Below are 5936 nucleotides of genomic sequence, written 5' to 3'. Positions count from 1 at the left end.
TTTCCAATATTCGAGATGTGAACTGATAGTGCTTTGTGACAGCCTAAGCCACTTGAAATAAAAAAATTGACAGAAAAGATCTTAATGAAACTTTCTCTCACTCTCCCCAATAAAGAAATTCCCCTATTCTCCGTAAAAATATGAACCTTGGGAAAGGCAATGAATGTCTTGCACCCCACTGGTGGGCAATTGAAATATTCATCAATGATATATAATAGAAATATTTGAATCTGTTACAAATATAAATTTGGAAGCTCGCGGAAGTGTGAAATAAATAGAATTTTTATATTATGTTCTGAAAAGACAAGGAGAAGAATTTAACAAATAAGAAATCGTACCCACCAGTGAGGACTGAACTCACTACCGCTGGCTTACAAGACCAGAGCTCTAGCCACTGAGCTATCATGGCTCGGAGTTATGCATAATAAATAGGATACTTACATTATATTATGCAAAGAGAGGAAGAAAAAAATTAACAATTAAGAACTCGTAGCCACCAGTGAGGATTGAACTCACGACCCCTGATTTACAAGACCAGTGCTCTAGCCACTGAGCTATGATGGCTCGGAGTTATTCAAAATAAATAGGATATTTACATTATATTATGCAAAGAGAGGAAGAAAAAATTTAACAATCAAGATCTTGTAGCCACCAGTGAGGATTGAATTCACGACCGCTGATTTACAAGACCAGTGCTCTAGCCACTAAGCTATGATGGATCGGAGTTGTGAGAAATAAATAGGATATTTACATTATATTATGCAAAGAGAGGAACAAAAAAGTTAACAATTAAGAACTCGTAGCCATCAGTGAGGATTCAACTCACGTCCCCTGGTTTACAAGACCAGTGCTCTAGCCACTGAGCTATGATGGCTCGGAGTTATGCCAAATAAATAGGATATTTACATTATATTATGCAAAGAGAGAAAGAAAAAAGTTAACGATTAAGAACTCGTTGCCACCAGTGAGGATTGAACTCACGACCCCTGGTTTACAAGACCAACGCTCTAGCCACTGAGATATGATGGCTCTGAGTTATGCATAATAAATAGGATATTTACATTATATTATGCAAAGAGAGGAAGAAAAAAATTAACAATTAAGAACTCGTAACGACCAGTGAGGTTTGAAGTCACGACCCATGGTTTACAAGACCAGTGCTGTAACCACTGAGCTATGATGGCTCTGTTTTAAGTGAAATAAATAGGATATTTACATTATATTATGCAAAGAGAGGAAGAAAAAAGTTAACAAATAAGAACTAGTAGCCAACTTTGAGGACAGAACTCACGACCCCTGGTTTACAAGACAAGTGCTCTAGCCACAAAGCTATGATGGCTAGGAGTTATGCGAAATAAATAGGATATTTACATTATATTATGCAAAGAGAGGAAGAAAAAAGTTAACGATTAAGAACTCGTTGCCACCTGTGAGGATTGAACTCACGACCCCTGGTTTACAAGACCAACGCTCTAGCCACTGAGATATGATGGCTCTGAGTTATCCATAATAAATAGGATACTTACATTATATTATGCAAAGAGAGGAAGAAAAAAATTAACAATTAAGAACTCGTAACGACCAGTGAGATTTGAAGTCACGACCCATGGTTTACAAGACCAGTGCTGTAACCACTGAGCTATGATGGCTCTGTTTTATGTGAAATAAATAGGATATTTACATTATATTATGCAAAGAGAGGAAGAAAAAAGTTAACAAGTAAGAACTAGTAGCCAACTTTGAGGACAGAACTCACGACCCCTGGTTTACAAGACAAGTGCTCTAGCCACAGAGCTATGATGGCTAGGAGTTATGCGAAATAAATAGGATATTTACATTATATTATGCAAAGGGAGGAAGAAAACAAGTTAGCAATTAAGAACTCGTTGCCACCTGTGAGGATTGAACTCACGGCCCCTGGTTTATAAGATCAGAGCTGTAGCTACTGAGCTATGATAGCTCGGAGTTATGCAAAATAAATAGGATATTTGCATTATATTATGCAAAGAGGGGAAGAAAAAAGTTAACAATTAAGAACTCGTAGCCATCAGTGAGGATTGAACTCACGAGCCCTAGTTTACAAGACCAGTGCTCTAGCCACTGAGCTATGATGGCTAGGAGTTATGCCAAATAAATAGAATATTTACATTATATTATGCAAAGAGAGGAAGAAAAAAGTTAACGATTAAGAACTCGTTGCCACCAGTGAGGATTGAACTCACGACCCCTGGTTTACAAGACCAACGCTCTAGCCACAGAGATATGATGGCTCTGAGTTATGCATAATAAATAGGATACTTTCATTATATTATGCAAAGAGAGGAAGAAAAAAAATTAACAATTACGAACTCGTAACGACCAGTGAGGTTTGAAGTCACGACCCATGGTTTACAAGACCAGTGATGTAACCACTGAGCTATGATGGCTAGAAGTTATGCGAAATAAATAGAATATTTACATTATATTATTAAAAGAGAGGAAGAAAAAATTTAACAATTAAAAACTCGCAGCCACCACTGTGGATTGAACTCACGGCCCCTGGTTTACAAGATTAGAGCTGTAGCTACTGAGCTATGATAGCTCGGAGTTATTGAAAATAAATAGGATATTTGCATTATATTATGCAAAGAGAGGAAGAAAAAAAATGAACAATTAAAAACTCGTAGTCACCAGCGAGGATTGAACTCAGGACCCCTGATTTACAAGACCAGCGCTCTAGCCACTGAGATACGATGGCTCGGAGTGACGCGGAATAAATAGGATATTTACATTCTATTATGCAAAGAGAGGAAGAAAAAATTTAACAATTAAGAACTCGTAGCCACCAGTGAGGATTGAACTCACGACCCATGTTTTACAAGACGAGTGCTGTAGCCACTGAGCAATGATGGCTCGGAGCTGTGCAAAATAAATAAGATATTTACATTATATTATGCAAAGAGAGGAAGAAAAAATTTAACAATTAAGAACACGTAGCAACCAGTGAGGATTGAACTCACGGCCCCTGGTCTGCTAGACCAGTGCTCTAGCCACTGTGCTATGATGGCTCAGAATGATGCAAAATAAATAGGATATTTAAATTATATTATCCAAAGAGAGGAAGAAGAAAAATTATTAAATAAGAACTCGTAACAACCAGTGAGGATTGAACTCACGACCCCTTGTTTACAAGACCAGTGCTCTAGCCACTGAGCTATGATGGCTCGGAGTTATGCGAAATAAATAGGATGTTTACATTATATTATGCAAAGAGAGGAAGAAAAAAATTAACAATTAAGAACTCGTAGCCACCAGTGAGAATTGATCTCAGGACCCCTGATTTACAAGACCAGTGCTCTAGTCACTGCGCTATGATGGCTCTGAGTTATGCGATATAAATAAGATATTTACATTATATTATGCAAATTGCGAAAGAAAAAAATTAACAATTAAGAACTCGTAGCGACTATTGAGGTTTAAATTCACGACCCCAGGTTTACAAGACCAGTGCTCTAACCACTGAGCTATGATGGCTCGGAGTTATGCGAAATAAATAGGATGTTTACATTATATTATGCAAAGAGAGGAAGAAAAAAATTAACAATTAAGAACTCGTAGCCACCAGTGAGAATTGATCTCAGGACCCCTGATTTACAAGACCAGTGCTCTAGTCACTGCGCTATGATGGCTCTGAGTTATGCGATATAAATAAGATATTTACATTATATTATGCAAATTGCGAAAGAAAAAAATTAACAATTAAGAACTCGTAGCGACTATTGAGGTTTAAATTCACGACCCCAGGTTTACAAGACCAGTGCTCTAACCACTGAGCTATGATGGCTAGGAGTTATGCAAAATAAATAAGATATTTACATTATATTATGCAAATTGCGAAAGAAAAAAATTAACAATTAAGAACTCGTAGCGACTATTGAGATTTAAATTCACGACCCCAGGTTTACAAGACCAGTGCTCTAACCACTGAGCTATGATGGCTCGGAGTTATGCGAAATAAATAGGATGTTTACATTATATTATGCAAAGAGAGGAAGAAAAAAATTAACAATTAAGAACTCGTAGCCACCAGTGAGAATTGATCTCAGGACCCCTGATTTACAAGACCAGTGCTCTAGTCACTGCGCTATGATGGCTCTGAGTTATGCGATATAAATAAGATATTTACATTATATTATGCAAATTGCGAAAGAAAAAAATTAACAATTAAGAACTCGTAGCGACTATTGAGGTTTAAATTCACGACCCCAGGTTTACAAGACCAGTGGTCTAGCCACTGAGCTATGATGGCTCGGAGTTATGCGAAATAAATAGGATGTTTACATTATATTATGCAAAGAGAGGAAGAAAAAAATTAACAATTAAGAACTCGTAGCCACCAGTGAGAATTGATCTCAGGACCCCTGATTTACAAGACCAGTGCTCTAGTCACTGCGCTATGATGGCTCTGAGTTATGCGATATAAATAAGATATTTACATTATATTATGCAAATTGCGAAAGAAAAAAATTAACAATTAAGAACTCGTAGCGACTATTGAGGTTTAAATTCACGACCCCAGGTTTACAAGACCAGTGCTCTAGCCACTGAGCTATGATGGCTAGGAGTTATGCAAAATAAATAGGATATTTACATTATATTATGCAAATTGCGAAAGAAAAAAATTAACAATTAAGAACTCGTAGCGACTATTGAGGTTTAAATTCACGACCCCAGGTTTACAAGACCAGTGCTCTAACCACTGAGCTATGATGGCTAGGAGTTATGCAAAATAAATAGGATATTTACATTATATTATGCAAATTGCGAAAGAAAAAAATTAACAATTAAGAACTCGTAGCGACTATTGAGGTTTAAATTCACGACCCCAGGTTTACAAGACCAGTGCTCTAACCACTGAGCTATGATGGCTAGGAGTTATGCGAAATAAATAGGATGTTTACATTATATTATGCAAAGAGAGGAAGAAAAAAATTAACAATTAAGAACTCGTAGCCACCAGTGAGAATTGATCTCAGGACCCCTGATTTACAAGACCAGTGCTCTAGTCACTGCGCTATGATGGCTCTGAGTTATGCGATATAAATAAGATATTTACATTATATTATGCAAATTGCGAAAGAAAAAAATTAACAATTAAGAACTCGTAGCGACTATTGAGGTTTAAATTCACGACCCCAGGTTTACAAGACCAGTGCTCTAACCACTGAGCTATGATGGCTAGGAGTTATGCGAAATAAATAGGATGTTTACATTATATTATGCAAAGAGAGGAAGAAAAAAATTAACAATTAAGAACTCGTAGCCACCAGTGAGAATTGATCTCAGGACCCCTGATTTACAAGACCAGTGATCTAGTCACTGCGCTATGATGGCTCTGAGTTATGCGATATAAATAAGATATTTACATTATATTATGCAAATTGCGAAAGAAAAAAATTAACAATTAAGAACTCGTAGCGACTATTGAGGTTTAAATTCACGACCCCAGGTTTACAAGACCAGTGCTCTAGCCACTGAGCTATGATGGCTAGGAGTTATGCAAAATAAATAGGATATTTACATTATATTATGCAAATTGCGAAAGAAAAAAATTAACAATTAAGAACTCGTAGCGACTATTGAGGTTTAAATTCACGACCCCAGGTTTACAAGACCAGTGCTCTAACCACTGAGCTATGATGGCTAGGAGTTATGCAAAATAAATAGGATATTTACATTATATTATGCAAATTGCGAAAGAAAAAAATTAACAATTAAGAACTCGTAGCGACTATTGAGGTTTAAATTCACGACCCCAGGTTTACAAGACCAGTGCTCTAACCACTGAGCTATGATGGCTCGGAGTTATGCGAAATAAATAGGATGTTTACATTATATTATGCAAAGAGAGGAAGAAAAAAATTAACAATTAAGAACTCGTAGCCACCAGTGAGAAT

The 5936-nt window shown here is 36.6% G+C and overlaps 6 non-coding genes across 6 annotated transcripts; all 6 read right to left on the bottom strand.

The window, feature by feature from the left end:
- Positions 1 to 491: 491 nt before the first annotated feature.
- Positions 492 to 564, bottom strand: Trnat-ugu (transfer RNA threonine (anticodon UGU)). Its single transcript has one exon. It is a non-coding gene; the product is annotated as a tRNA-Thr (tRNA).
- Positions 565 to 801: 237 nt separating this feature from the next.
- Trnat-ugu (transfer RNA threonine (anticodon UGU)) lies at positions 802 to 874 on the bottom strand. Its single transcript has one exon. It is a non-coding gene; the product is annotated as a tRNA-Thr (tRNA).
- An 82-nt stretch (positions 875 to 956) lies between these two features.
- Positions 957 to 1029, bottom strand: Trnat-ugu (transfer RNA threonine (anticodon UGU)). The gene has a single exon. It is a non-coding gene; the product is annotated as a tRNA-Thr (tRNA).
- Positions 1030 to 1421: 392 nt separating this feature from the next.
- Trnat-ugu (transfer RNA threonine (anticodon UGU)) lies at positions 1422 to 1494 on the bottom strand. Its single transcript has one exon. It is a non-coding gene; the product is annotated as a tRNA-Thr (tRNA).
- A 548-nt stretch (positions 1495 to 2042) lies between these two features.
- Trnat-ugu (transfer RNA threonine (anticodon UGU)) lies at positions 2043 to 2115 on the bottom strand. Its single transcript has one exon. It is a non-coding gene; the product is annotated as a tRNA-Thr (tRNA).
- Positions 2116 to 2197: 82 nt separating this feature from the next.
- Positions 2198 to 2270, bottom strand: Trnat-ugu (transfer RNA threonine (anticodon UGU)). Its single transcript has one exon. It is a non-coding gene; the product is annotated as a tRNA-Thr (tRNA).
- Positions 2271 to 5936: the final 3666 nt, after the last annotated feature.

This window comes from Argiope bruennichi, chromosome 9 (assembly GCF_947563725.1).
Source record: "Argiope bruennichi chromosome 9, qqArgBrue1.1, whole genome shotgun sequence".
NCBI lineage: Eukaryota > Metazoa > Arthropoda > Arachnida > Araneae > Araneidae > Argiope > Argiope bruennichi.
The sequence above is the reverse complement of the archived record's forward strand: the minus strand, read 5'-3'. Positions and strand labels throughout refer to the sequence as shown.